Below are 8,299 nucleotides of genomic sequence, written 5' to 3' on the forward strand. Positions count from 1 at the left end.
GGAATCGAACCTGGGACCCTTCAGTCTGCAGGCACGCTCTCTCCACTGAGCCAAACCGGTCAGGGCAAGATTTTTTTATTGATTGATTTTTAGAGGGAGAGACAGAGAGTGAGTGGGAGTGGGAGAGAGAGAAATATTGGTTTGGTGTTCCATTTATTTATGCATTCATTGTATGTGCCCTGACCAAGAATCGAACCCGAAACCTTGGTGTATAGGACAATGCTCTAAACAACGGAGCTACCTGGCCAGGGCTTTAATCACCATTTATGAAATTGGAACTAAGAATATGTTTTCCACGGAAATACCAGTTTTTAAGTGGGTTTTCCACGGAAATAACACATTTCATTGTGTGGTTAAAGATAGATTATTTAAGCCCATTCCCTTGTTTTATTCCTCCACTACATGTTGAGTATCTAATAAGTAATAGGTACTAGGCTAGGCCCTTGGGATTCACCTGTGGACATACTCCTTGCTCTCATGGAGTTTACAGCCTGGAAAGACAAGTGCAGTTACAATAAAGAATAGTGAATGTTACAAAGCATGGAGCACTTTGGGATCACAGAGGAGGGGGAACTCTATGTAAGAGGGTCAGGGAAGTGATGTGTAAGAACTAAGATCATAAAGTAGAACACACAGTAGTCAGGTAAAAGGGAAGAGTGAAGGTGAGCCCAAGTGTTTCGGGCAAAAAGAACACGGAAAAACTAAGAAGTGTAAGAGTGTCGCTTACTCAAGTCGTATTTTTCAAACTAGGCACCTATCAGTAGATTGTAAAATCAATTTAGTGGGTTGTGACCTATATGTTTTGAAAAAGAAATGAAATAGAAAATAAGAGTGTGTCACACACAGATACTTATTAGATTGTGGTATATAGTTAGAAAATCCCTACAACAGAGGACACAGAAGTCCAGCGTGACCACAGCTGAAGGTCTTGGGTAGGTGGTGATGATTATGCAGGATTGAGTTAACCTTATTACAGACTTTGGCTTTATTGGAGAGTGGATGGGAGGGCATTGAAAAGTTTGAATCAGGGCCTGATTAGGTTTATATTTTCTACAGATGCCGTTGAATTGCGTCTTTCAAATATAAACTTCAAATTTCTTGGCCCGGTGTTACAGGTTTTCCAAAACTGGTTCCTATCTATTTTTCTAAAGAATCATTCCACTATTTTTAGTTCTGGACCCTTCCATTTCATAAAGATTCCTTGTTTGCTTTTCATCTTTCAGCCTTTGCACCAAGACTGAAAGATCTGTGAGAGCAGACCTTGCCTTTGTCTTGTCCACGTTGAATCTCTGGCATTTAGCCAAGTGCCTGGTACCCAGTAGGGACTACACAAATCTTTGTTGATGGAGGGTAAATACCTTTAATATGAGGATTGTTACAGAGTAACAAAAATGACCTTGATGTTGCTTTTGAACAAAGGAAAAGATTTTATTAGAAATCCTTTTTTTAGTTGAAATCATGTGATAGAACCACATTCAGTTATTTAAAAGATAATTTAACAAAAAGTGCTCTTATGTTAAAATAGTAGTAGAGATAATAAAAATAATATCAAACCTTTTGATTTTGGGGTTTGAACAGAAAGGCATTCTCTGAGCACTTACCAAAAAGTAGTTTTATAAAGATGGCTGGGGACAGAGGGAATAAGTTAGATTAAAATGTATCATTCATATGAGATTAATGGAGCGGCAACAGAAAGTAGATTTTGATCTTTGAAGAAGTAAAAATAGAACATCTGCACACCCCAAAGAACTTACAAATAAGAATTGAATGATGTCAGGTTGTTGCCAGAGAACGATTATACTGTCACAGTGCTGTGACTTCACACAATGGGGTTGTGGAACCCATCTGTGAAGGGGAAACCCTTTCAGGGTATGGTTTTGATAAGTGGCAAGGGGAGCTGCGAAACATTCATGAAAGGTAGAATGATTTCAATTTCTGAATCAAATTTCTCTTTAATGTATTCCTGAGATGTGGAAGCTTTGCTAATTAGTTTTGTAAATTAGGTTTTATGTATCGTAAACATGAATGCTTGAATCCAAGTTTGCTGATATAGGATGGCTTTTAAAACTCATTAGATTTTATACATTTATGTTCCATTGAGTCCTATTTTGAGCTGTGCATCTTAAGAACTTATATTGGAACTAACTTTTATAAATTTACCCTAAGGAAATAACTCTAGATATGGAAAACGTTATGCACAAAGATGTTCATTTTCATTGCAATGTAATTTTGTCAAGAAAATGCCCTGCTGCCCTAACTGGTTTGGCTCAGTGGATAGAGCGTCAGCCTGCGGACTGAAGGGTCCCAGGTTCGATTCCAGTCAAGGGCACATGCCTGGGTTGCGGGCTTGATCCCCAGTGGGGGACATGCAGGAGGCAGCCAATCAATGATTCTCTCTCATCATTGATGTTTCTATCTCTCCCTCTCCCTTTCTCTCTGAAATCAATAAAGATATATTTAAAAAAAAAGAAAATGCCCTGCTATAGGGAAATGATTTATTAAAATATGGTAATCCACTTGAAGAAATAGAAACATGAAAATGCTTTTTTAGAGTGATGTTTTCTTTTTTAAAAAAATATATTTTTTATTGATTTATTTTACAGAGAGGAAGGGAGAGGAATAGATAAGCTGCCTCCTGCACACCCCCCCACTGGGGATGTGCCTGCAACCAAGGCACATGCCCTTGACCGGAATCGAACCACATGCCCTTGACCGGAATCGAACCTGGGACCATTCAGTCCACAGGCCGACGCTCTATCCACTGAGCCAAACCGGTTAGTATCATTTTGTTTTCTTATTTATTACTTTTTTTTTTGACCAGCTAAGTCTGTGCTTTTATTGGCTACTGGAGAGGTACGAAGCGGGGGGAGTGGGTTGCTGTGATGCCTGGCCAGCCGGTGGTGGTGGAGAACTCATCCAGGTAGTGGCCAATCATCTCAGGCTTGATTTCCACCTGGGTGAAGGCCTTGCCATTGTACAGGCCCACCATGCTGCCCACCGTCTCTGGCAGGATGATCATGTCCTGCAGGTGCCTCTTCACCACCTCAGGCTTCTCCAGGGGCGGTGCCCCCTCCTGGGCCTACTGCAGGCGCTTTAGCAGCCAGTGCTGCTTCCTCCGCAGGCCGGTTCAGCCGCCGCAGCCGTGGGGCACCGTGCAGGTGCAGCAGCTGCTCATTAGACAGGTCCACCAGCTGCTCATAGGGCATGTCCAGCAGCTGGTCAGGAACCACGCCCAGCAGGCGAACTTGCACAAGGTCCACTGCTTCTTCCGCTCCACTTCTGCCATCTTGTCGGTTTTCAGGAAGGCTCTTATTTATTACTTTTTAAATTAAAAAAATTAAAAGTGTTCAGCATAAACAAAATTTCAAGTAATCTAAAAATGTGCAGGATTGAAAAAGTGAAAATGGTATTCCAAGCCCTTCTTTACCCTACCCAGCAAGGCCAGCCCGACTCTCCTGAGGTCAGTGCTCTGAGCACCTTGGTATCTGTCCTTCCCGACTTTTTTTTTCTAACTCAGTGCTCCGAGGAGGGGTTTCAGAGTCTTCTCAAGTGAGGTAAGGTGGGAACTGAGAGGGTGAAAACCAGGATGCTTCAACCCTTGCTGCTTTTACCTGTTTTATAAATTGGGATTCACATAAGATTTAATTTAAGCAGAGAATTTCTCCGCATTAAAAAAAAAATGTTAAAAAACCATTGGCCAGTGTGGCTCAGTTGGTTGAGTGTTGTCCTGTGCACCCAAAGGTCACCAGTTCAATTCCCCGTCAGGGCACATGCCCAGATTGCGGTTTGGTCCTTGGTCGGTGGGGTGCCTACCAGAGGCAAACAATTGATGTTTCTCTCTCACATCAATGTTTCTTTCTCTCCCTCTCCCTCTCTCCCTAAAATCAATCTATAATAATAAAAGCATAATATGCTAATTAGATCAACGTCCTTCGGGACGACCTTCTGGATGAAGCTGGGGCTGCGAGGGAAGCCTGGGTCCCAGGTGCCAGAGGGAAGGTGGTGCTGGCAGCCAGGGGAAGGAAGGTCTACTCTTGCATGAATTTTGTGCATTGGGCCTCTAGTAAAAACATACTAAAAAGAAAATGAAAACAGTTGGTCTAATTTATAAATGTCCTAAGTCCCCTACTCAGCAATTCCAGATCTTCCCCAGGTTATCATTTTACTGCTTGGTCATAAGCCTTTTGTAAAAATGTGTAATTATAATGATGATAATAATTAGCTTACATTTATTGAAGGCTTGATCCACTCTTCTAAGCACTTTATATGTATTAACTCATTTAATCCTCACAATAACTCCATAAGGAGATACTTTTTTCATGAGGAAACTGAGTTGTAGATCCCACAGCTAGTGAAAATCAGAATTTAAGCCAAAACAGTTTGACTTGGGAGCCCAAGCTCTTAACTACTATCAATATCATTAGCGTGTTGACACTTCTTGACATTTCATTTTCTGGAAGCAAATAATTTCTCTTAATTTAAGTGTGAAGATCTGATGAATAAGTCACTTGAAATTCCCTCATAAAATCACTCAATGCAAGTGATGTAATTTATTCATCTAATGCAGCGGTTCTCAACCTGTTGGTCGCGACCCCTTTGGGGGTTGAACAACCCTTTCACAGGGGTCGCCTAAGACCATCGGAAAACATATATATAATTACATACTGTTTTTGTGATTAATCACTATGCTTTAATTATGTTCAATTTGTAACAATGAAAATACATCCTGCATGTCAGATATTTACATTATGATTCATAACAGTAGCAAAATTACAGTTATGAAGTAGCAACGAAAATAATTTTATGGTCGGGGGTCACCACAACATGAGGAACTGTATTAAAGGGTTGCAGCATTAGGAAGGTTGAGAACCACTGGTCTAATGGAAGGGTAGCAAATATCCCAGTAAGCTTTGTGCAATTTCAAACATACCATAAAGCATTTGCCAGTGATTCCACATGAATAATACAACTTTGAACAGGCAGTTAATATTCTCTTTTTCCAAATGTCATTCATTGAAATCTGTATACTCAGGTATGGGATTTTGATTGTGCATAGATTTCATAATCTGAATTCAGACTCGCACTGCTCCTTAGAACAGAACAGTCCTGTCACAGTCCCCCGGGGACATTGCTTAATGGACGGTCTAAGCATGTGTTTGAGCATTAGTAAAGGAGCACCAAAAGAGAGAAAAACATTGGAATAATGTAATGTTTTGTAATTTTTGAAGAAACAATGAGGTCATCTTTCTGGAAAAATCATACCCCTGTGACCTGTATTTTGTTTGGAGTTATTATCATTTTGAATTGTGAGTGGTGGATTGTGGGGAAGACATACCATCTATGAGATGGTAACCTGGCCCTGCCTTGGAGCTTGGTGGGGCAGAGACAGTCATTGAGTCACAATCATCTAACAAATACATACGCTATAAATGAAATCATGGCTGTGGAAAACATACAGCAGCATGGTACTGGTCTGAAAGCATTTGTGATGTGCTAATTGAAGGAAGGCTGTTGCCTTTTATTTATTTACTAGAGGCCCGGTGCACAACATTCATGCACTGGTGTGTGTGTGTGTGTGTGTGTGTGTGTGTGTGTGGGGGGGGGGGGGGGGGGGCCTGACAGCTTAGGCCCACTCCCCATGGGCCTGGGCCTAAGCGCAGTTGAATGTTCTTAGTGCTGCCGTGGAGGCGGGAGAGGCTCCCGCCACCACTGCTGAGCTTGCCAGCCGTCAGCCCGGCTTGTAGCTGAGCAGTGCTCCCCCTGTGGGAGTGCACTGACCACCAGGGGGCAGCTCCTGCATTGAGTGTCTGCCCCCTGGTGGTCAGTGCGCATCATAGCAACCAGTCATTCTGCCATTCGGTTGATTTGCATATTACCCCTTTATTATATAGGATTTTATCCTCACCCAAGGATATGTTTTTTTTAATTGATTTGAAAGAGAGAGAGAGAGAGAGAGAGAGAGAGAAAGAGAGAGAGAGAGAGAGAGAGAGAGAGAGAGAGAGAGAAAGAGACATCAATGTGAGGAAAATATCAATTGGTTGCCTCTTGTACACACCCTGACTGAGGATCAAACCTGTAACCTAGGTATGTGCCCTAACCAGGAATCAAACCTGCAGCCTTTTGGTGTACGGGATGACATTCCAACCAAGCAAGCCTCTGGCCAGGGCAAGGCTGTTGCCTTTTAGTTGTACAGAGGAACCTTGGCTCTCAAAATTTATTCCAGAAGGCTGTTTGAGAAGCGATTTGTTTGAAAACCGAATCATTTTTTCCCATTAGAAGTAATATAAATTGAATTTGCCCCAGGCTCCCAAATGATTTGATTTTAACCTTTCTTATATACAGTATGTCTGACCTAGAAACAAATACTTCTTTTCTTAAATTTATCTAACCACTCCCTCTCATCCTTAAATGAATCACTTTCAGCACTTGTTCCAGGGGTATCTTTCAGGAAGTCAGTATGCAGCATCTTTGCTTTTACGCATGTCATCATGTGTAACGCTATCATGGGCTAACTGCTTTTTGTTTACCCAAATCAACAACAGTTTTTCTACCTTTTCAGTTGCCTGTGATCTTTGTTTCTTTCACACCCTTAGCAACATTAGCACCCCTGATGGCCTCTGTATATTTTAAAAATAGTGCTAAAGCTCCATTTCACCAGCAGTGAAAGCAAAACAAAACAAAACACAAAAATATTCACAGTTTCCTGAGATGTTAATAATGTGAGGTTTTGTGGTAAACTGACTCATATTCTCTTCTTTGTTTGTGGCCTGAGAGGCACTTTTTGTCATGCTGATGTATCGGCAGGAAAGGGTTGTCAGATCACGAACTGAATTGTTCAAGATGGGAGATGGAACCGAGGGTTGACTATATTTTTCTCACTGGGGAATGTGTGGAGAGGGAAAAAGTAGAAGAGAAAGAAGAAAATAAAAGAGAGAGAGAAGAAATTCTAGGGCTCCTGGGAGTTTTAGAAATAGTACAATTTTAAGTAGCCATTAAGAATAGCTTTGTAGTCCTGGCCAGTGTGCTCAGTGCTTAGAGTATCAGCTGGGCGAACCAAAGGGTCTGAGGTTTGATTCCTGGTCAAGGGCATGTACTTGGGTTGCATGTGTGGGAGGCAACGAGTTGATGTGTCTCTTACATCAATGTTTATCTCTCTCGCCTTCCCTCCCTCTCACTCTCTCTGAAAAAGCAATGGGGAAAAAAATCCTCTGGTGAGCATTAACAAAACACACACACACAAACAATCCTCACCAAAAAGGTTTGTAGAATAATATTATGAGGAAGCATTTTTGATACATTTTGAAATGCAAAAAGTAGGATGCAAAATACTATGTGCAACATGAGCCCTTTTTTGTTTTAAACATATCTACACTAATAAAAGAGAAACATGGTAATTAGCATACGACCGCTACCCTTCCCATTGGCTAATCAGCATATCCTTATGCAAATTAACTGTCAGCCAAGATGGCGGCCGGCAGCCAGGCAGCTGGAAGCGAACATGAGGCTTGCTTGCTCCAGTGACTGCAGACTCCAACGTTCCCCGCCTGACTTGCCGGCCTCTGAGCTGCAACTCTAAGAAACATTGTAACAAATATAGAAGCTAAACAAAACCCCAGAAACCAGCTTTCAGCCGGCCGGGATCTCAGAGCTGGAGTTATACATTGTTTCGATTATAGAACGCAAACAAACCAGATACCTGCTTTCAGCAGCGGAAGCCTCAGAGCTAGAGCCAGAGCTAAAGCTGGCCCAGAATAAAAAAAAAAGAAAGAAAAAAAGGAGCGGTTGGAGCTTCAGTCACCTGACACCGAAACGGCCTCAGCCCCTCACTAAACTGGCCCAGGCACCCCAGTGGGACCCCCACCCTGATCCAGGACACCCTTCAGGCAAACCAGCCAGCCCCCACCCGTGCACCAGGCCTCTATTCTATATAGTAAAAGGGTAATATGCCTCCCAGCACCGGGATCAGCGGAGCAGCGAGGCTCCCGGCACCGGGATCAGCATGACAGGGGCAGTGCCCAAACCCCCTGATTGCCCTGCAGCTCTGTGAGTGACAGGGGGCGGGGCCACAACCTCCCTATCCTCCCTGCTCTGTGTGTGACAGGGGAAGGCGCCCCAACCCCCTGATCAGCCCTGCTCTGTGCCTGATAGGGGGGAGCTCCTCACCCCCCTGATTGCCCTGCGGCTCTGTGTTTGACAGGGTGCGGCGCCCCAACCCCCTGATCGGCCCTGCTCTGTGGGTGATAGAGGGTGGCGCTCGAACCCCCCTCCACGGGCCTTGCTCTGTGTGTGACAGGGTAGA

At 43.1% G+C, this 8,299-nt stretch overlaps 1 pseudogene; it reads right to left on the bottom strand.

The window, feature by feature from the left end:
- Positions 1–2,842: 2,842 nt before the first annotated feature.
- Positions 2,843–3,286, bottom strand: LOC102434402 (annotated as a pseudogene).
- Positions 3,287–8,299: the final 5,013 nt, after the last annotated feature.

Source organism: Myotis lucifugus, unplaced genomic scaffold, assembly GCF_000147115.1.
Source record: "Myotis lucifugus unplaced genomic scaffold, Myoluc2.0 scaffold_103, whole genome shotgun sequence".
Lineage (NCBI taxonomy): Eukaryota > Metazoa > Chordata > Mammalia > Chiroptera > Vespertilionidae > Myotis > Myotis lucifugus.